The sequence below is a fragment of the Hippopotamus amphibius genome, chromosome 3 (assembly GCF_030028045.1).
Source record: "Hippopotamus amphibius kiboko isolate mHipAmp2 chromosome 3, mHipAmp2.hap2, whole genome shotgun sequence".
Classification (NCBI taxonomy): Eukaryota; Metazoa; Chordata; class Mammalia; order Artiodactyla; family Hippopotamidae; genus Hippopotamus; species Hippopotamus amphibius.
In genome coordinates, this window is record NC_080188.1 from 178,424,869 (window position 1) to 178,448,348 (window position 23,480).

Below are 23,480 nucleotides of genomic sequence, written 5' to 3' on the forward strand. Positions count from 1 at the left end.
TTTACACTTCTACCAACTTTGTATGAGGCTTCAGTTGTTCCAAATCCTCGTCAGCACTTAGTATGGTCAGCCTTTTGCATGTTAGCCTTTCCAGTGGGTGCGAAGTGGTATCTCAAAGTGGTTTTAGTTTGCATTTTCCTAGTGCCTGATATGTTGGATACCTTTCCATGTGCTTGTTACCCATTTACATATATTCTTTTATGAACCGTTCAAGCCTTGTGTCCATCTTAAGTGGGTTGTTTCTTTTCATTATTGATTTGCAGGCATATTTTATACATTCTAGGTACAAGTCTTGGTCAGACACACATATTACTAGTATGTTCTCGTAGTCTGCAGCTTGCCTCTCTATTTTATTAACAGTGCCTTTAATGAGCAAAAAGTTTTAATTTGACAGTTAACTTTATCAACTTATTTTATGGTTGGTGTTCTTGTGTCCTACCTGATAAATGTTTTCCTATATCAATGTCATGAGGACATTTCTCTGTGTTTTCTTCTGGAGGATTTCTAGTTTTAGCATTTATGTGTAAATCTGTGATCCCCACGCTGGTTTCGGGGACTCAATGCACCGCCTCATGGAGCTGTTCTAGCTGAGGCTGAGCTGCAGCAGAAGGGAACATTTGCTGGGCACTGAGGAGCTTGTTCTTTGCTTCTTTATCACTCTTCATTCTGAAGAGCAGGGAAGAGTTAGAAGCTATAGCCTTAGGCTGAAAGTAAAGGCATATGAAAGCTGCTGGGAGCATCTTTCTTAAGCAAATGACTGTCTCTGACAAGAAGGAAGACCTAACACTTATTGGGCACCTTCTATTGCCAATCTCTGGGCTGAGGAATTTACATAAGTCATTTCACCTAAGGTCCACAGCAAGGTCAGGTGATGAGGGGTCACGGCCCCACTCACTGATCTCTGCTCATTGGATGATTTTCCAGTACTTTACAGGAAGGAAACTCAGACTCAGATTCAGAAAGGTGAAGCAATGAGTTCAGCTAGTGAGTGATTGAAATCTGGAGTTTTCTGACTCTTTGCTTTTCCTTACTGGGCCACCGGAATGTCCTTTTTCCTTCCCCAGTGTGACTTGCTCAGAGAGGCTACTCTCTTTGCTAGGATCTGCCTTGTGCTTTCCTCATGGCTGAAGACCTACCACCCAATCCTAGGAAACCACCAGAGGACCCCACTCTTGGAGCAGGCTGGTGACATTTGCCCTCATTGGAGATTCACTCTTTCTGTCTGTTTCAATCAGGTTTCATTTGGGAAAACAGAAGTTTACACTGGGTGTTCCAAATAGTCGAAGTTTTAATTTAGAGAATTAAGGGTATAGTGAACTAGTGGAAGACCCAGGAGACTGAAAGTCAGGGAAGCTAACACCAAAGGCTTCAGCCTGCAACATGTAAGCAGAGGGATCCCGGAAGTCATATGACTGTCAAGAGCCTCTAGGAAGCTCCCACCAGCTTCCTCTTTGGCAGCTCAAGGATGCTTCCCCAGAGGGCTTCAGGAAGACATCTCGAATCCCAGCTCCCACAGCTGTGGCTGCAGCTGTTACCAAATGCGAGTTCAGGTGCCCAGAGCAGGGAGGCCAAACAATACGGAAACGTCAGAGTTTGGAGCAAAGGAAAGTTTGTTGCAGGGTCATGCGAAGAGATGGGTGGCTTGTCCTCAAAAATCCGGAACTCCCAGAAGGGTTTCAGCAAAGCATTTTTAAAGGCGAGGGAGTGGCGTCCCAGGGTATGTGATCAGCTCATGCACAATTCTCTGATGGGTTGACGTAGAGGTCACAGGGCAGTGTCACAGGGGTTAACATTATCAGTTCTTAGGTGCCAGTAGGTCTGGGGACTACCTGCTCCGGATCATCAAGTAGATAGTTTTTTCTATTTGGTGGTGGTTTTTAGCATCTGAAAAACTCAGGAAATATGCATGAGATACTATCATCTGGGTACTTCAGAGAGGAGCTACATCAGAGGATATGGGGGAGGGCTCTGTCCTGGGAAGGCCGTAGTGTCCTGCTCAGTTACGCAACTGCCTCCAAAGAATAGTGGCCTTTCCTCTTCCTTCTTAATGATTTCAGGAGCACCTCTCATTTGCAAACTCTAACCAAGAGCCAGACAGGAAGAGGATCAGGGAAATATCGCTGGCTTTGCTTTTCTCTGCAGAAGAGACCTTGCGGGCCGGGAGGTGGTGAGGCCAAGCTGTCCTCAGACCACCTGGCACTCTCTCGAAGAGTTGCTCCAGCCCTTGAGGCCACTCTGCATCCTCTGGGTCGTATTTTCAGGGCCCACCATGTAGCTGGGGCCTGGTGTGCCCCGCAGGAGAAGAGCAGAGGTAGGATGATTCCAGGTCAGCCCAGACCCCAGAGACATTATCCAAGGTGGCCCGGCAACCAGGAACAGGAGCCAAGGTGTTCGCTGAAAAGATAGCGCAGGGCAACGATCTGAAGGGTGAACAGAGAAGGGAGAGGAGGGAGAGCTTGCAGCCAGTGGAGCTGGGACCAGGTCGGGAGACAACGAATGGCCCAGGAATGAGCCTGAAGGAGAGAAAGCCCAGCACTTCAGAGAGGATGGCGGCCCAAGGGCTCACGCTAGGCTGGCCGCCCTTCCCCGACCCTGTGTCCACTGCAGGCAGCCTGTGCCCTGCAATAGAGCTTCTGTGGCCTCAGAGGAAGCAACACGGACTGAACGGACATGCATCATAGACTGAGCTCCCCCTGTTGCCCAAGAGGGGTGGAGTAGGGAGCTGGTTTGTGAATGTGAGGGGGCTCTCCTACCACTACGGCCCATCACTCAAAGGAAAGCATCACAGAAAAGGAAAATATGTGAGCTGTGGAAAGATGTAGGCTGAACTGCATCCCCTCAAAAACTCAACCCCCAGCACCTCAGAATGTGACCTTATTGGGTAATAGGGTCCTTAGAGATGCAATTAGTTAAGATGAGGTTGTACTGGAGTCAAGTGAGCCCCCAATCCAACGCGACTCGAGTCTTGATAATGGGGGGAAATTTGAACACAGACACATCCACAGGGAGGGCACCCTGCAGAGATGAAGGCAGGGGTTGGGGTGATGCTTTCACAAGTCAAGGATGGTCAAAGATTGCCAGCAAACCACCAGAAGCTGGGGGGATGCCTGGAATAGACTGTCCCTCTCAGCCCTGAGAGGGAACCAACCCTGATGACACTTTGAACTGGGTCCTCCAGTCTCCAGTGGGACCATAAAAATCTGTTGCTTAAGTCACTCAGTTTGTAGTAATTTGTTGCCACAGACCTAGGAAACTAGCATGTGGAGGATCAATTCTTAAAGGGAGGGGTGAGGGGTGAGATGTTCCTCACACAGAGAACAAGAGGGCCTGGTTGTGGGCTGGAAAAGAACTAGAACCTTCCCTCAGTGTCTCAGCATCCCTTTCCATCCCCTGTCACTTGAGCATCACTCTTGCTTGAATAGGGAAGCGCTTGACCCAGATGCTGCAGGTGGCCAGTGAGGAGCCTGGGCCTGTGGAACCTGGCTGCGAGTGGGCGGAGCTGGGTTGTACCACACTCGCCCCATCGTAGGTCAGGATCTAAGTCTGACTCCAGGATGTAGGCTGTCCACAGGGTCCGCCTATTCCCTGAGTTCTGCCCTGCCCTCCTCTGCCTATAACTTTGGGGGAGACTGAGGAAGAAAACACAATTCCTGTCTCCATCACTGCCATCCTTCATCCTGCCCTTTGTCAGAACTGTTGCAAAATACATGGGCTGGTTGAATTTCTGCAGCAGAGTGAGGTGGTCAAACCTCTCACTCGTGGACTCAGATTGACCTGGTTTTGAATCCCAATTGTTCCACCACTTAGATTCGTGACTTTGAGCAAGTCAATAAACTCTTCTGAGCTGAGGTTTCCTCATTTGTATCATAGGGCTAATAACAGGGTTTTATGAGTCTTGTTTGCAATAATCCATGTGCTTGGCTTCTGGTACAAGTGCAACAGTCTCTAGTGATGGTCACTAGGTCTCCAGCTCCATCGCCATCTGAGATGCCTATTGACATTCCCCGGTCAGTGGTGTCTGCTCCTGGGAAGAGCTGCATCCTCTTCCTGGGAATGGAGCTGAGATGGCTCCTTAGGACAGTCCAGGGGGCAGCCCTTAGCCTGCCAGAGGACAGCAACAAACGAATGAGCCAAGCGTGCTCACTTGTCTGCTCTGTAATTTTTAAATGTGTTTATCTTTGCATTAAGGGAGCTGATGCTATTTTTTAATCTTGAAACGTTCTGCATGTATAACGATTAACCCCTGCATATACTGTGTCCTTAGGTAGAAACAATAGCGTTACAGAAACAATGGTGTTATCAGCCCTGCTCTCAGACTCCAGGGAAGCCTCATGGTGGGCCAGTGCTTATGATTAGATGTATCTGCTTCTTTACACAGTTACACCTGGTGTGAGTTCGAGGATTTCAGGGCTGATGAATGAAAAAGTCATGACCACGAGGTGGCAGTGATACACAATGAGCTTTATTTGGGTGGCACTTGGACAGGTTACCAGGGAGGGAGAGTCCCTCACAGCACGAGACCTTCCAGGGACAGAGGCTCAGGGGAGAGGTCTCAGGCACTCCCAGGGGAGAGGGGGATCGAGAGGGGGTCACATGTCTAGGTGAGGTCACTCAGCAACATGGTATGGAGTTTTAGGTCAGAGAGCTCCAAAGGGCAGCCAGAGTTTGGGGTTATTTTCTTTCTATAGGCCTGGGGTTTGTCTTTATCTATGGCCAGCAGATGTTGGGTGCTGTTTCATGATTTATGGGTTACGCAAAGCAGGTGGGCTTTAAATGGGTATAAAACATACTTATTTGGGCTATATCTAAAGCCATTGCAGAATATATACATGTATAACTGAATCACTTTGCTATACAGCAGAAATTAACACAATGTAAGTCAACTACACTTGAATAGAATAAATTTTTTTAAAAATCCATTGGATGTGTAAAAACTTGACTTTGGTATGGGTGGGTGTGGAGCTAATGGTTCTATACCACTGTGCATTAAGTCAACAACACAGGGGGACTTCCCTGGTGGTCCAGTGGCTAAGACTCCACGCTCCCAATGCAGGGGACCTGGGTTCTATCCCTGGTCAGGGAACAAGATCCCACATGCCACAACTAAAGTTCCCGCATGCCATAACTAAGACCCAGCACAGCTAAATAAATAAATAAATATTAAAAAGAACAATAACAACACAAAACATTGGGGCCAATACACAGGGGCCATTTTTAAACTCATTTATACAACATACCCCTAAAGAAAACAGTAGACATGATGCAGGAACTATTTGCCTGGCCTCCTTAAATTGTTTCATAGTCTCTAGCACCATGACAGTTAAAGTGGACAAGCCCTAGTGCCTGCCCAGTAAAGTTTACAAACTACTGCCGAAACTTATGCAAATCCTTAGCTGTCATGAAAACACAGTAGAAGGAAAACAGCAACAGAATATAAGCATCCCCAGAACCTGGGGATAGGATTGCCATCACCACGGTCACCGTCTCCTCAAAAAGTTCTTAGGTCAGAACAGACCCAAACTTTCAGGGTGACAACAGTACATGAGTCACAACCTCAGCTGACAAAGAACTTGCTTCACTGACAGACTTTTCATTACTTCCGTGAAGCAGATGACAATGTATTTGGCCAACAGACATCTTGTTCAATGGATCTCCAAGTTGGTTATAAAAAGAAACATGAAATGATGCATCATATCTAAGATGTCATTGCATATAAGATACTCCTTTATTTGATATACCACTAATACATTTTAAAAACTACCACTTAAATAATGGCGATCGATTGTCTAATAGATCCTGATTGCTCAATGTTGTGTTAGTTTCAGGTATACAGCAAAGTGATTCCTTTATATATATATATATATATATATATATATATAAAGGAATCTATATATATAGAATCCGCCACGACCCACTCCCAGCCCAGAGTTCAGACTTTGTCCTGAGAACAAAGATGTTATTGAAGGGTTTTAAACAAAAAGGGACATGACTAGATTAATATTTTGAGGAAATAATTCTGCTGCCATGAGGAAGGGGGTAGAAAGATACAACCTGAGGACATAGGATTTTAGTTCATAGGCTTTTAAAAAATTTAAATTAAAAAAATTGTAGGAACTCAGGCAGAAAAGAATGAGAGCAGAGGAAGTGAGGACCCAGAAAATGGGACCCCAGGACCCTGACCTGAGCTGGAGGTCGGCGGCTGCTCTGGGATTGTGGAGTGAAGCACGAGGGACGTGCACGCAGGCTGGGTCGCCCAAGAGGCCGTCCACGTGAAGGGCCGAACAAAAACCACTTTGGGCCTCAGTTTTCCCATCTGTAAAATTGGGATGATGTTAATTCTGAGCTCACAGGCGCTTGTCTCAGCACCTGGTACACAGCAGGCACTCGTTGCATGTTCGCTGTTACTGTTTCAACACCAAGGGGCTACCGCTAGGGTCAGTGAGAAGCAGGCATGTTGAGGCAGGTAGATGGGAGGTTGAGCTGACACTCTCTCGGAAAGTGCTGGACCCCCTTCTCTGAAGGCACAATGCAGCCATTAAGAGGATGGGATTTGCCCAGAAGGGAGGGATTTGAACTTGACCAAAGGAGAGAGGAGTCGAGGATGACCCCCAGGATTCTGGAGCCATTCTCTGATCACAGAGTGAAGAGTGGACTGTAGATAAAATACCTTAGGATCAGAGGACCCAATACTGGAGGGATCCAGGGGGCTTCTGCAGCTTAGGGAAGAGATCTAAGGTGCAGATACAGCTCTGGGCAGCATCAGTACCAAGGGAGAAGTTGAGGCAAAGAGTGGAAGAGTGTGGACAGTGAACAACCCCAGGGTCAAGGACAGGGCCATGGATAACACTGATATTTAAGGGGCAAGTAGAAGAAGATATGCTGGGAGAGGGGACTAGGGACAGGAGGCCAGAGAGGTGGGAGTAGACCAGGGAGAGCAGTAGCACAGAAGCCAGGGAAATGGCTGAAAATGGAAACACATCAGACAACTGGGTGGTGGAGGGATGGATGAATAGATGGATAGATGTGTAGGTAGGTGAATGGATGGATGGAAGGATGAATGGATGAATGGATGTGTAGGTGGGTGGCTGGGTGGCTGGCTGGCTGGCTGGGTAGGTCAGTGGATGTGTAGGTAGGTGGGTGAATGGACAGATGGATGAGTGGATGAATGGATGGATGAGTGGATGGTCATTGTCAAATGCTACATGAAAATCCCACAGTAAAATAAACAAACAACAAGGACCTGCTGTATAGCATAGGGAACTATATTCAATATCTTATAATAACCTATAATGGAAAAGAATCTGAAAAAGAATATATAAAAAATTTATATATATATATATATATATATATATATATATATATATATATATGAATCACTTTGCTGTACACCTAAAATGTTGTAAATCAACTATACTTCAATTTTTAAAAATACCATAAGAGAAGGCCTGGCTTTGGATATCTAGAAGTCCCTGATGAACTCAGAGCAGTGTCAGGAAACCACATGGCAGTTGTTTGGGGACTGACTAGCAGAGTGGGTGAGAGAGGGTGGATTGCTCTAGCAAGCAACCTGGTTGTACAGGGCAGAAAATACGTAGGGTGTTCAGGAGGGAGATGTGGCGAAGAGTTTTCTGTTCAGTTATAGGATGGAAGAGCCTTGACATTGTTGGTGCACTCATGGAAAGAAGACCTAGTAGGGAGGGGAGCGCTGAGGACCCAGGAAAAATAGGAGGTCCGTGGTCCGGGGTGGGGAAGAACATGGGCAAGGATGGGGGGGCGGGGCAAGGGGGAGAGCAAAGGAGAGTGGGATGAAGGGAGGAGGGGAGGCTCAGGCAAACTCATACACCTCTGTGCCAATACCCAGGGCTGTACTTACAGACGAGGCCATAAAGTTACTTTGGAACTTGGAAGAAACAGAAGTCAGATACAAATAGGATAAAACTCAGTCTTCAGGGAGCTGGCTCCTGCCCCATGTCAGTAAAAAAACATTTAAGCTGTTTTGCATTTGGGCTTCTAACCATGCCTTTTAGCACACAGCAAATTTATTCATGGCTGAACTGACTCCTTGGTTTGTGTATTTTCAGGAAACTTTCTTCATCAGTATTTCCAAAGACTGTAATGTGTGCCTGTGTGTATAATTTCATCTTGTTGAAAGTTTCAGCTGGGAAAATGAAGCCATGCAGATTCGTAATGGAAAGAAGTGTTCACCTCTCGTAATAATCTGGATGTGGAGGGGCACAGGCCATGGGTCTGTTTACGTGTTTTATGTTTGTCAGGCAGCAGCAAAACTGACATTACAGTGAACACTGAGGAATTCTTTCTCCCCACAACTCCCTCCTCGTTAACTGCAGTTAACTTTCATGGAAATTTTTTTCCTTGAAGTGTTCCCCAATCTGACTCAGTCTTGGAGTGAAGCTTTTGGGGAAAAAGTGAGCTAAAATTGCTTCAACTGTTTTTGACTGGTGGGTTGTTGGAAAATGCGCACACACATACACACACACACGCACACACTCTTTCTCTCTTCTTTAAAAGAGAGGGAAGAAAAAGCACTGACCTATCTTTACCCTCACGTAACTCACTTACAGTGCAGCAGTAAACGCCAAGCTTGGCGAGGCTGGGGATGACATCTTTGAAGAGGCAAACCCAGCTGGCTCAAAGGAAAAAGGCCACAGACATCACAAAAGTTTAAAATCCTGCATCTGAATCTACAGGGGAAACATTTCCTATCCAGAATTTCAGCAAAACTCATTATAGGAGCCCCACTAAAAAGCTTCAGGGATATTGCCAGCTGCCATTTCTTTTTATTAAAAACAAGCCTGAGAAAAAGAAGAAGAAAGAGCAGAAAGCAAAGCAACATTTATCACCCAGCAGCACCATGGGAAAGTGACAAACTCCGAAGCCTGTCTCTAAAGATCTTGCAGACACCTTAGCTGACTCTGGAGACAATGGCAAGAGTTTTTCTGGACCAATGTGGGTATTTGAAACTTGCATTTGAAGGCACAAACAGTAAACCCCAGGCACTGGGAGGCTGACTACTGAGCTCATGAGAAGAGAAAGGAGGCCAGCAGATTTGATTCCCCAAAGTGCACCTAAAAACTCAAACGCAGCAGATCTCCTGTTAAAAAATGGCTCTGCTACATCCAAGGACAAACCGTGATGACAACACGCTAACAAGGAAAAGTCAGACTTGACTGGGTCATTCCGTAAGGGATGCCCTAGTGCCACCCAACCTGGAGGAGCTCTCTCTCTCCCCTTATGTGTAGGGTTGGAATGAGCTACACCCTCCCCCAAGCCCAAAGAGAGGAAGGGCCAGAAAGCACATGGAACATGGGGTTTGGGATCAGAGGACCCAAGTTCAAAGCCCAGTTCTAATAATGACTTGGACTAAGACTCAGTTTTTTTCTTGGCAAGGTTGTTGTGAGGCCTGGTACTCAGTGCGTGTTCAATAAGCAGCTGAATGTGGGAGTACTGGGAGCAGAGGCCCCAGAGCCACACATTCCGCCTCCGCTATCTACTTGTTGTTCTTCAGGAAGCCCCACCCTCTCTGAGTCTGAATGTTTTCCTCTGTGAAAAGGAAGCGATGATGATGGTGATGATATCTGCTTTCTCTAAAGTACACTCGTTGGCTCCCATATGGTTCCTGATGGTTCCTGGGGCGGCTCCCTCTCCCTGCATTAGGGATCAACTAATAAATACACGAAAAGATTTGTAAGCTATAAAGTACTATCAAAATGTTAGTTTATTTTTATTATCGCTCCATGTTACGTGAAAACATAATGTGTAAAACAGATTGCATGGGAATTTATACCTTCCCAATGATGGGAGTGCCAGGAGAGCTGGCTCCCTCTCCCAGCAAGCCCATAGCAGGGCTCCCCACCTCCTGATTTGAATAGGAGCGCCCCAGAGCCCTCAGCAGTGCCAACTCCCCCAGAGCAGCAGGGGCGGCAATCACTGTCACTGGCCTGTGATTGGCCCTCTGGCAGCACCACCGCACCGGCAACCAGGGGCCTCGCAAGACTTGATGTGCAGGGACTTCCCTGGTGGTCCACTGGCTAAGACTCTGAGCTCCCAAGGCAGGGGGCTCAGGTTCGATCCCTGGTCAAGGAACTAGATCCCCCGTGCATGCCGTAACTAAAGATTCCGCATGCTGCAACTAAGACCTGGCGCAGCCAAATGGAAAAAAAAAAAAACTTGATTTGCTGGGAACAGCATCAAAGAGGGCCCCCCACCGCTCCCCCACTGCCCTTCCTGCCTTCGTGCTGTCCTCTGGCTCCAGCTGCCCTTGCACATCCCTCTGCTCGCAACAGGGCCCCTCTCCAGCTCCGGATTTGTACCTTCCCAGAGTCTAGACAGCCCATATGTCCTCCCGCGCGGCCCGAAGCAAAGCCTGTGTCAGCGGTTCTGGCAGCCGTGAACCCGTTGTTCTCCTGACTGTTCCAATCCATCTCGAACACATTGTCCCTGAGACCATTATCATTCCTTTCAAACAGAATTTATTAAGTGGGAAGAGATTCTCGGAGACTATCAGGCAAATTCCATTGCTTTGGCGCCTGAAGCAAACAGCCCTCGGAGCCTGGTTTAGATCTGCCTGGGGTGCCAAAGGCTTCCCCCGCTCCTTTGCCTGCGGGCGGGCCTGACATCAAAGGGAGCAGCAGCCACAGACCCTCTTAAACACAGGGCTTTTCTAGTAACTTCCAAACCCTGCGGGGCGTCGGGGGAATGACCAACATTTGTGAGAAGGGGGAAATCTGAAGAGGACCTTGGGGGGAGCCACTCCCCAACGGAGGGAGTACACACTGAGGGTCACTCTTCCCACCGACATCCTAGGCACCGGGCCAGCATCTGGGGAGCCGTAGGTGTGCATGCACCCGGCGCTGCTTTAATGCTGGTATAAAGGACCATGAGGTGGCTCAGCCTTCCAGAGGTCTACAGTTTACAGAAGCATGCTTTGAGCACCTGCTGTGTGCAGGGCATGTATTAAGCACCCTGGGGTGGGGCCGAGGGAGAAACAGAACTGATTCACGTTTGCATCCAGATCGCTGGCTATTCTGGACATGCGTACAAGAACCAGCCGGGGAGGTAAGGCTACTAACAGCTAGCAAGTGGGGTGGTGGTGGTGGAAACAGTGTGGATGATCTGTGTACTGTAATGAGGGTGTCTTTGCTGGAACAAAGGCAGCTCAGCTGTGAAGGGAAGAGGGCCGTGAGTTGGTCCTCGAAGGATGAGTAAGATCTAGATTTATTGGGCTCTCCCTGGCCCCCTCAGCAGTGCTTGCCCTTGAGCCAGTGTGGGTGCCTCACACTGCATCCCCAACACACATCTAACTCCAATCTAGGGATAAATAAGGTAACCCTTGCTAAAGTTTTCCAAAGGAGATGGAAGACAAATTTATCTCACACCCAAACAGCAAAACCTTCCCCCAAAACCGTTTCTTTCCACAGAAAATTCTTCCACCTCAGAATTTCCATTCAGAAGTCCATTCCCTTCAGCTTTCAGATGCCATTTAGCAGGAGGAAGAGCCCAGTGACTGTCTGACCGGAGCTATATACCGTTACAGGCTGAATTGTGTTCCCTGCAAAATTCATATGTTGCAGTCCTAACGCCCAGTTTCTCAGGATGTGACCTTATTTGGAGAGAGGGTCTTTAGAAAGGCAATCAAGTTAAAACGATGTCATTACGGTGGGCCCTAATCCAATATGACTGGTGTCCTCAGAAAAGGGGAAATTTGGAGATGGGCACGCACACGAGAAGAACGTCCTGTGAAGAGACACAGGGAGAATACGGCATCTACGAGCCAAGGAAAGAGGTTTGTAGCAGATGCTCCCTCCCAGTCCTCAAAAGGAACCAACTCTGCCAACACCTCGAACTTGGCCTTTCAGCCACCAGAACCCTGAGATGATACATTCCTGGTGTTTAAGCACTCCCCACCCCCACTCCCCGCCCGCTGCCTTCCGTACTTTGTTACCGAAGCCCTAGCAAACTAATCCCTCCCTCCAGGAGCCCCCGGCTGCGTGGGGGCATCAGCTCATCCCGCTACAGCCGAGAGGAGCATGGCAGGCATCTATCCCAGCAAGGGGACCCGGCAAAAGCCAATGCCTGGGCACAGAGGTCCAGGGAGGCCAGCGGCCTGGCTCTGGGGGAGGGTTGGTGATGAGCAGCAGGGCGGACAAGCCGGGCGGACAAGCCGGGCAAAGGAGAAGGGGGCTGGGCTGCCGATGTTAGGTGTGAAATGTATAATAATATTCATTCCCTCTTTGTTTCACAGAGACCACAGGCAGCTGCCTGCAGGTTCTCCAGAGCCTCAGCTCTCTTGGACCTGGGGTTCCCGCTGGATATTTTCTCAGCATGTGTGCCGCCTCTGTGCCCCTCGGGGTCACTCTGTCCGCCTCCTGCCCACACCTCCTGTTCTGAGACATTCAGCTCCAGGCTCATCCTGGCCTCATTCTCTGGTCGGCCTCCCTCCCTTCAGATCGTTGTAGGTGCCCTCTGTTCCGTGTGATCCCTGAGCCCCTCTGCAAGGGCTGGACCCCCCTCTCCGCACGACAGGTGGACCACAGGCTGCAGGACGGGGCTGGGGGTCAGGAGACAGCCTTTCCGAACTTCAGTTTCCTCATCTATAAAAGGATGAGAGTCCACAGTCTCCCCAGTTCGAATCTTCTAAGCATCTGTAAATAACTGTTACCTCTTCAGAGAACTCTGACAAAAAGTGGAGCAGGGAGGGTGGGCAATGGGGTCTTCTGGTCACTCTGGGATCCCCAGCAAGGCAATCCCAGCAGAAGCCCCGGCTTTCGGGGTGAGTTTTTTTCTATTGACGGAAACAGGAATCAGATCCGCAGGGTCTCCCAAGAGACTGGGGAGTCTCCGCCGGGGTCAGTGCCGGAGAGAGGACCCCCTGATCGCCCACCGCAGAGGGTCTCTCTGGCTCAGCCTCTGGTGGCCGTTCTGCTCATCGCCCCCAGGTGGCGCTGCAGGACCGCAGCCCGGCGCCGTCCTCAGCCCAAGGCGCCCCTAGAGCCCTTCTTCCTTGCGGAGAAGAAACCGAGAGGCCAAAGCTTAAACTCAAGGCCTGGCCTTCTTCTAACCCTCCAAAGCCTTCTAGAGGCTTCCAAGCAGTTGACTCAAAGGCTTCTAGCGCGTCCCTGCCGCCTGACGTCAGACGTGGTCAGAGCCTAGCTTCTGGAATCCACACGGGCCAGCCCCCAGGGGTCTGAGCCCTCCCCCACCCCACCCCGGCCCCCACCGCGTCCTGCCATCTGTCCTCCTGCCCGGGGCCGCCTTCCCCTTCGCCTCCCTCTGCTCCACAAACTGGACCCACACCACGTCCACAGACACTCGCCTCAGGGAAGGAAACCTCTGTGACTCTCAGGCTCACAAAAACAAACAAAAACAAACAAAAAACAAACACCAAACAGTCTTCACAGATGGAGTCTTCTGGCTGGGAAAACAGCTCACCTCCTCCACTGACATTCCTTCTGGAATTCCTCCACACTCAAGGGGGGACCACATCCCCCCACATACACACACCACATAAACACACACACACCCCACACACACACCACATAAACACACACACCCCACACACACACACCACACCCCCCATATACACACACCACATAAACACACACACCTCCCACACACACACCCCCACATACACACACCACATAAACACACACACCACATAAACACACACACCCCCACACACACACCACCAACCCCCACATACACACAACCACATAAACATACACACACACCCCACACACACACCACACCCCCCACATATATACAGTACATAAACACACACACCACACACCCCCACATGCACACAACCACATAAACACACACACATCCCACACACACCCCACACCCCCCATACACACAACCACATAAACACACACACACCCCCCACACACACACCACATACACGCACCGTGTAGACACATACACACAACCACACATCATGCACACACATACACACCATGCACCACATACACACAACGCACATACCATACATCACATACATAACACACACACACCACACCATACCACACACATACACCACACACACACACACACACACACTCACCACATACACCACACATGGCGTCTTTGAAGGGTGATCCCAGAACTGGCCCCTGTGTGAAGTTCATGCTGATTTGGAAACAGCTAAGTGATCATCCTTCCATGTGAAACACATCCATGTGCAGAATTTGCAAGGAGTGGCACACCTGGAGGCAGAGAAGGACTTGGGAATATTCTAGAAAGTCTGATAAACTCACGTTTCCTCGGACGTTTGCTATTTTTGTCAAGTGTTCTGGGCTATTGAAAGGAAAGAACCATTGATGAGGGTTAAAGCTGATAGACCCAAAGCACATCTTTTACGTGTGAAGTAACCTCTTCAGCCGTAACCCTGGGCTACCAGTGAGGGAGAATTTCCTTCCCTTTTCTTGCAGAAGAAGGGCCCGTGCGACCCAGGAGCAGCATTCCTTCCCTCCCAGAGCTCAAGGGCAGGTCACCGCTTGGCATCAAGCCACGAGCAGAGGCCAGCAAGACCACTGGAACCCCAGAGTCCAGAGACCCCAGAGGGTCGGCCAGACCAGCGCTGTGTGAGGCTCAGGGTCAGGCCACCTGACCTGCAGGCCCATCTGCTGCTCAGAAAACTCAAGGTGGTATGTGATCCAAAGAGAAAATGTACCTGGGGAGGCCCTCTTCTCCCCGCCCCCCCCCCCAGGACTGGTCTCCTGAGCGCAGTGCTCAGGGCTGGAACACTGGTCAGTACAGACCTGAGAAGTGACAGATGCGGGGCCCCTCGTGCGGAGCACAGCTGCAAGTCCCCTCCAGCCCCATCTCAGCAGAGGCCAAAGGCCAAGCAGAGAGAGGGGCATAGGCTCTGCACAAGGTCATTCTTTGAGGCCCAAGTTCCATTCAAGCATCTTGAAGCAGAAACAGTCAAAACCACGTGGACCCACCGGACGAGCTGGTCATTAACTTGCTGCCTGGGCAGGTAGGATTCAACCTGCCAGCCCCTGTTTCTCAACAGAGACTGGGGATTGTCTCCCAAAATGAGCATCGCCAGGACTTGCAAAACGATAACCGTTACCCAGTGGGGTCCGGACAGTTAGCATGATTAAAGGTGCAAGGAATCTTGAGAGTTGAGCCTCTTTTAGTCTAGGGATTTGCTCTAGTCCTTCTGGCAGGAATGATTCAGCTTCTGCTTGAATACTGCTAGGGACAGGAGACCGCACCCCCCCCACCCCCACATTATAAAGTAGCCTGATCTGATTTTGAGAGTTCATTCTTACACGGTAGCAAAATCTGCTTTCTGGAACTTTGACGCACGGGTCTGAATTTCACCTCCGAAGCTCCACAGAAGGGTTTTCCCATCCCATGAGGCAGGATGACCTGGAACTTAATCAATGACCACTGTCTGCAAGGAGGCGGGGCAGGGGGCGCTGTGAGAGGGAGTAAGAACGGACCACAGCTGCTGGATCAAGGCCACGGGCCGTGCTCATTCTTGGGAATCACCCAGAACTGGTGGCTGGGGCAGAGGGTAGAGCTGTAAGGATCTCAGATTCTGTGGGTTGAAAGGATCCAAAAGCTGCAGCCTCAGAGGAGAGGTTCACAGCTCTCGGAACCATGGAAAGGCAGACGCATTGAACTTCCTGAGACCTGGTGACCTTCATGCCATGTGTAGACAGTCTCCAAAGAGGGCTTCCGGCAGCCGCCCCGCTACATGTCCACACGTGCCGTCCTCTGTCAAGAGATGGAGGCTTGCCACCTGTCCCCGAAACTCTGGCTGGGCTGGCTCTGTGACCTGCCTTGACCAATAGGAGGTGGCAGAAGTGACCATGCTAATTCTAGGCCCAGGCTTTAAAAGTCCTGCCGGTTTCCACTGTCTCTCTGAGGGACTCCAGCCACTCCGCTGTAGAGCAGCTCGGACGGCTCTACTCAATGATGAGACCCCCGTGAGGCAGAGGCTTCCACTCCCCTCTCTCTGGCCCACCTGCAGTCATGGTCCATGTCCCAGTCCAGCCCAGCCCCGCAGCCCTCCTCCTTCTGCTCAGGCCTCTGCCCTCCTCTGTGGCTGCTCCGTAGCCCTTCTGCCTGCTGCGTGCAGGGCCAGGGCCCATCTAAGGCCTCCCTGCTTCCCTCCTGGCCTCCCCTCCCCAGCCTCACGCAGCCCAGCGGAGACAGTGCTGGCGGCCAGAGAAGGGAGACATCCGGACAAGGTCATGGCTTTGATGGATGGAGCTCCAGGTTTCCTGAAGGCCTCATAAATATTGATCCTGTTCCCGCTCTGTCCCTCACAGCTTTACTGCAGGATTAGCATTTGGGGGGCTGCCGGAGGGAGAAACGAGTGTGGGAGGGTGGGAGGGAGAGTATGAAGGGTGCGTGGCTGTGCACGTCCCATCTCCTCCGCGGAGCAGTTACAGACGTTACCTCATCTCTCTGAGACCTGTCTCCGCATCTCCAGGATTCGAGGGGAAAGTGACTCTCCTTCCCTCCCTCCCTGCTCTGCTCACCCCATACACCACTGTGCGGACCCGGGAGGCAGGGAGGGACTGGAAGGGCAGAGTGGGTGGCCCGAGGGTGCTCCTGGGAAAGAGAAGAATCGGCCTGCACCCCTTCCCCGCAGCCCCAGAGAAAGGGTCCCCGTGAGCCAGAGCCAGACCCTGCCTCTTGGGGGCCCTCTGGGCTTGGGACCACCTCGAGCCCCAAGATTTGTTGGTCCCACTCCTGTCTGTCCCTGTGCCCTGGCCTTTGTGTCCCACTTAGCTGTATGTCTGCATGGTCCCCTTCACCCTGGGTCCTTGACCACCTCAGGACAAGGATGCTTATATTCTTTGAGGTCTCTCAGAGATCCTTCTGCAGGCAATGTCTTTCATATATTTCCTTAATTTCTTTCCTTAATTCTAGTTAAATAGTTAGTAAGTGAGAATTTAAATGAAATGAAATAAATTAGAGTTTTGTGGTGTGGAGATAATGGGGAAGAACCTTGACCTTCCTTGGAACCCAGAAGGTGGACTCAAGGCTAGATGTCTCGTCCACACCCAGCCCCACTGTCCCTAAGTATGAGCACAGACACTGCGTGAGACACAAGTGACTGTGGAAGGTCACAGGGGGACCAGGACACTTGTCCCCACCCACGCTCTGGTTGTCCCATGTGCCCGGGGTCAGGCTGGCCACCGCTACTCCCTGTGGATGCAGAATGGAAGGGAGAGATTTCTGGAACAGAGCCCATCTCTTGGGCTGCAATGGTGTTCACTTACTTGGCCTGCTGTGGTTTTCCTTCCTTTCACAGGGGCTATTATTGGTATTTGCCACTCATCTTCAAGACCAAAAAGGAATCTTTGGAAACCACATGAAGGGGAGGAGGGACGAGAGGAACTCTACAGGCCAACTGCTCTGGAAGTCACTGATCTCCAAACAGGAAGGCTAGGCTTTCCTGTTTAGACATCATGTCTGGCAAGAGGAAGTCAAGACCGAAGTAACAATAATAATTACATAAACCCCTGATATGATAACATCACTTGTATCGAAAATGGCTCTGTTTGTGTAGAGCCTGCCAAGCCCAGCGGGCATAGCTCCGCTGTGGGCTGTGGTGGTCAGGTGATGAGCTGTGGGGTTTGGAAGACTTGACCAGGGAGGGGAGCCCTTAGGGACACCCCTGGATGCCCGAGGGACCCTTCAGGACCAAGGAGAGGTAGTGAAGGGGTGTGGGTTTCCTCTCAGCCCAGGTTCAAATCGCAGTCCAGCCCATGCCAGCTGGTGAACCTGTCTAGCTGTTCAGCTTCCCTGGACTCTGAACTGGAGAAGATACCCAGCTCCTCTGTGTGCATGGCCCATATTGTCCATGCCCTCGAATGTTTATGGGCCACCTTGACCCAATTGGAAGAAATACATAGGCTAACGGTGCAAGCTTTATTTAATCTTGGGGAGAGAAAGATTGGATCAGAAAGGGGCAAAGGGACTTGGTTTCCAATGGGAGAAGCCATCACCCACGGAGCCATGTGTGCTAGGCCTGGTCCAGCTCTCCCTGGGAGCTGATTGGCTTCACCCGAAACCCTCATCCCCTTAGTGGGTGCTAATAAGCTGGGCTTTGCCTGGTGCAGTGACTGTCCTCACGCAACCCCACCACGTGTGCTCTCAATGCAGTTCAACCCCAGACATGTTTGTTGACAGCTGACCCCACGTGTCTGTACACACAAAGGGAACCAAGAAAAAAAATGGTAATGTTTCCTTGAAATCCAACACTGCCTGCGGGAACAATCTCTCAGCTATTCCTTAGCTACTGAGAGTGGATATTTCAATAGCATTTAGATGAATGGAGTCTTAGAGGGAATTCTAGTTAAATACTTGAAGACACTTTCTGAGTGTGAGGATTGCGTGTGGAGATTTTGTTTCTTTCATTGCTTTGTTTCTGTTCTTTTAGGGTGTTTCAGCTCCAAGCATGTTTAGGGGAAGAACTAACAAAAAAGAAAACTGAGGTGCTGTAGGAAGAAGTGTGAGTCCCCTGCTCACACAGCCATTTGCAAAATCCGAGAGCACATCTGGAGAGCTGGGCGATGCCCAGCTGATTCAAGTTAATGTCATCTCCTGTGCCGTCACAGTAAGCAAATTGGTTCTGCAGGGCTGTCCTGATTTTTAATCTGATGTTTGTTTTTATTTAACTGTGTCTGATGTCTTCGTGAGAGACCATGAAGACATCAAAACTAGTGTTCCCTAAACCTAACCAATTGTGAGCAAAAAACTATACATAAAAGGCTAATTGTTGAGCTTTAAATTTTTAGCACCCTGCTGATGAACTCAGAGCCTTTTACCTACAGTTGAATAAATAAGTTGTGGCCTTTAGAACCGAGGTAGTAACCAAGGCATGCGCTTCCCATTTGCCGGGTGCTGGTGGATGCGGAACATCCCCACCCCGCCCGTGTCCCCAGATACACTGCCCCCGAGCCAAAGACATGTCACCCGGGTCCTGCACAGCCCGTGACCGCATTGTCATCTGCTGTCTTCCCAAGACCACAAAAGGCAAACTATCTCTTTCTAAAGAAAGCAGTGACCACCGACATGCAGTACAGGGCACTTGCTGCTTCTGCGGCTGAGGTCATCACTCCAGGTGCTGTCCTTCCCCCCAGGGTCTTGGCCACCCCTGGTCACTCAGGCTTCTCTCCACCTGCCCCCACCCACATACCCTCCCAGACCCTGCAGACCGGCAGCTTCGTTCCACACACCAGGGCCCCTCTGAAGCCAGGAAGTTTGCTCTCCGTCGGCTTCTATTTTGGGAGCTTGGACTTGGCCCTGGAATTTTACAAGCCAGGGAGGAATTGGCGGGGCCTCGGCACTTTCCTTTGCCCCTGCCTCCCCTCCCCACACGCCCCTGTCCTCTACATCCTCAGGATGACGGATGCCCGATATCCTTGCAGTGCAGTTTCAGGCAGATGCGGGAAATGCAGCTCCCCACGCTGGCCTGCAGTTGGGGAATTGGGGAGCTGGGAGGAGCAGAGGCCAAAGCCTGGTGGGGAGGAACTAGGTCACCTTCAACTTTGCAGAAGGTCCCCAACACAAGGAAGTCCAAAACTTTGTTTTTCAGCAGCAAAACTGTATCGTCTAGAGGCGAGCACCACATCCGTTTCTGAGCTTGTGACACTGAGCAAGAAGGCTTGTGAATGAGCCCCATAGCGAATGCCCTGGTTTTGGGGAATTATAACCCCAACCTGACAACCTCATCCTCAGCTTAGAGTCTGTGCTCTAATTTTCCCTCCTCTATTCCAGAGACCCCCAAAAGAGTGCCACTTGGCCGGTTTCTTCATTGTTGAAAAAATCTCTCCTGTATAGCCTTTATATTCCTAAATGGAAGCATAACAGCCCAGGCTGCAGGTCTTGTCTTTGTTCATTTCTCCAGTGTTGATCCGGAGAGCAATGAAAAGGTGCCCAACATACACTGGTGTGACAGGCGGACTCACCGAAGTCATCCTCCCAGAGCGAGGGAAGAATCAGCCCAGACGTTCAGACGGCTTCTCCTTTTAGAGTCAAATAAAGACAATTTTGATTACTTTTAGAATAATCCTTTGCCTCTGCTGGCATGGGCTCAGAAGGGTTGAGCACTCATCTCAGAGCACCCAGCTACTTGATAAAGAAACTCAGTTAATGACCAGGAGATATCATCCTTGACATTGTCATTTGCTAGACAGGAAGCTCCAATCGCAGACGGCTGTGCAAAGTTGACTTCTGGCAAGTGACGTCTGGGCAGCCCTGGCTGGCAAGGCAAGAAGTCCTGGTTTCTGGTCTTTTGAGCACCACACAGCTTGGTTTTTGGAGATTACTCCTCAGTGCAAGTACACCAGGAACTCGTGAATTGTGGGGTCCCTGAGAGTGGACGCTGTGCTCCTGTACCCTGCACACTGCCTGGCTCTCCCTGAGTGTCTGCTGGTCAATGTTTGTCACTTGGTACTGAGCCGGCACCCCCCCGCCCCACCCCAGCCACACCACCCCATTTCAGACTAGTGACACTGGTGTTATAAATGGGATTGAAATAACCAGTCTTCTGTAACTTAACCACCAACTCCTCACAATTTTACTATCTTTCTTAGGGCTACATGTAGGGCCGCTTGAGGGACTTGCCAACTCACACATCTGGTCCCAGTCTGTCCAGATTGATTTTTGTGACATCTTGAGACCTCTTCCCATCAGTCTCCTTGCAAGTTCCCATGCTAAGAATGCCTGTCTTCCTCTTTGCCTACCCAGCCTCTGCACTTCCTTGACCCAGCTTCTCAACACACTCTTTCCTAATCACTCTCAGACCACCATGATCCTTCCCTTCCTAGCTGTTCAAATCGGAATTACCCTTTGGGGACTTATTCATTGATTTAATGAATATTTATGTGCTAGGTGCTAGAGATGGAGGATAAATCAAAATGGCCCTACCTTCTTGGGGACCTGCCAAGCTTAAAGACTATCTTCTAATTGTCACTTAGCTTCCCAAGCAGCCTAGCTATAGAGAGAGAACTCAGCAGACCCTTAAATGGTTTAGGATTTCATTCTGGTCTATACATCAGCCTCTGTGAGTTTGGTTAATGCAAGTTTGACTCAAGAGACAGAACCATTCTTGGTGTGCTAACAGCAAAGTTTCGGGCAGATGGGGCTGAGAGCCAGGCAGAGGGATTACTGAATTCATGAAGAGGAGGTCCCTGTGGGCTTTTGTGAATTCATCCCATCTTGTCACCCTGTACCTCCACAAACTGATCACAGTCATCTCACGACTGTGAGAAATACAGAGCACACACAGATCACTGAGGGGGCGGGATTCTCATTAACGTGTGCAGACAGACCCCAGAGCATTCACGCTCTGATGGATTGGACCTGCTGTGGTATCATCTGGCCTCTGCCCTGCAGGCCTCCATAGGTGTTTGCTCATGAGCAAAGAGCTGATAAATGTCTGATTTAGAGCTTTAAAAACTCAGAAGGTTAATTAAAAGGAGAGCATGCTTTCAATGACTTGAAAACAGTGAATACAAGACAATTAAGTTAATCAGTCTCACTGTTTTTGTACTCAAAAGTGTTTTTAATTCAATTACTTCTAATTCTCTGTCTATTAACTCAATAGAAGGAGAGTTTTATGATAATTAACTTGTTCTAAAAAATAAAATTTCAGCCTCTGCCTGAGCCGAAGATAGTTAAATCTGAGGGGAAGATGTGAAGAGAGTCTCTGTGTTGGCTGTGCTTAAAGCTGGTTCCCTACATGCAGTGAGCTGAAATTCAGTGATGCTAACATGGTGATAACAGTGTCACAATTTTCCACTTGTTCCTGCAAGTCTGTACATTAATTGACTGATGTTGATTTTAGCCAATGCTTGGACCTTAGCCAATGATTTTTAAAAATCATTATTTATGGAAATTCTATTTTCTATACAAAATCTTCAGTGCTTTTAATGTTGAGTATTGTTCCCTTCTCCATCATCTTGGACTCCATCTCCCTCAGTCTGGGTCAAACTCATACCTGAATCACAGAATCTCCCCCAGCAAGAAGTAAATGATGCCAGAGAGGGGGAAGGGCTGGATCTTGGCACCATCTGGCCACTTGTAAGCCTGCTTATTTTCTTTCTTTTTTCATTTATTTTTTAAATTTATTTTTTAATTGAAGTATAGTTGATTTATAATGTTGTGTTAATTTCCATTGCACAGCAAAGTGACTCAATTATACACATATATATATTGATACATTCTTTTTTTGTGTTCTTTTCCATTATGGCTTATCCCAGGATATTTAATATGGTTCCCTGTGCTATACAATAAGACCTTGTTGTTTATCCATTCTATATGTAATAGTTTGCATCTACTAACTGCAAACTCCCAGCCCATCGCTCCCTCCCCCTACTTGGCAACCACAGGTCTGTTCTCTATATCTGAGAGTCTGTTTTTGTTTCATAGATAGGTTTGTTTGTGTCATATTTTAGATTCCACGTATAAGTGATATATGGTATGTCTTTCTCTTTCTGACTTACTTCACTTAGTATGATAATCTCTACTTGCATCCATGTTGCTGCAAATGGCTTTATTTCCTTCTTTTTATGGCTGAGTAGTATTCCATCGTATATATGTACCACATCTTCTTTATCCATTCATCTGTTGATGGACTTCCTGGGCATATATCCAGACAGAGATACATACACCCCTATGTTCATAGCAGCAACAGACACAATAGCCAAGACATGGAAACAATCTAAATGTCCATCGATTGCTTATATTCTTAATGATATGTTTTATAGTGGCAGGACTGAACAACTTATATCTGTAACTAGGATAAGGCTGAGGGACACTTCCATCCACAACCTGTCCCCAATCTCATATGCCTCCAAGGAGATGGCATGGAAGCCCAGAAGATGCATCCCACCCCATGTGAGCACAGCAGCATGCCCCAAGAGGGGGCCATTCCTATCTGAAGTCCCATCCCAGATGAGCAGGGGCTGCTTCTCCTACTTGAACCAAGTTTCGGACGGGGCAGAGCTGACCTTTGATGGTGGCTCATTGAGCTAAGGACTTGGGGTTAAGGTGGAGGACTTGAGAACCAATTGCAGTTCAAGTTTCAGTTTGAAGAGTTCTAGCTGAGGGATTTCCCTGGTGGCGCAGTGGTTAAGAATCCACCTGTCAATGCAGGGGACACAGGTTTGATCCCTTGTATGGGAAGATCCCACATGCCACAGAGCAACTAAGTCCATGTGCCGCAATACTGAGCCTGTACTCTTGGGCCCGCAAGTCACAGCTACTGAGCCCATGTGCTACAACTACTGAAGCCAGAGAGCCTAGAGCCCATGCTCCACAACAACAGAAGCCACTGTAGTAAGAAGCCAGTGCACTGCAACAAAGAGTAGCCCCTACTCGCCACAACGGGAGAAAGCCCACATGCAGCAATGAAGACCCAATGCAGCCAAAAATATAAAAATAAATAAATAAATAAATCAGAAAAAAATTGCCCTCTTTAAAAAAAA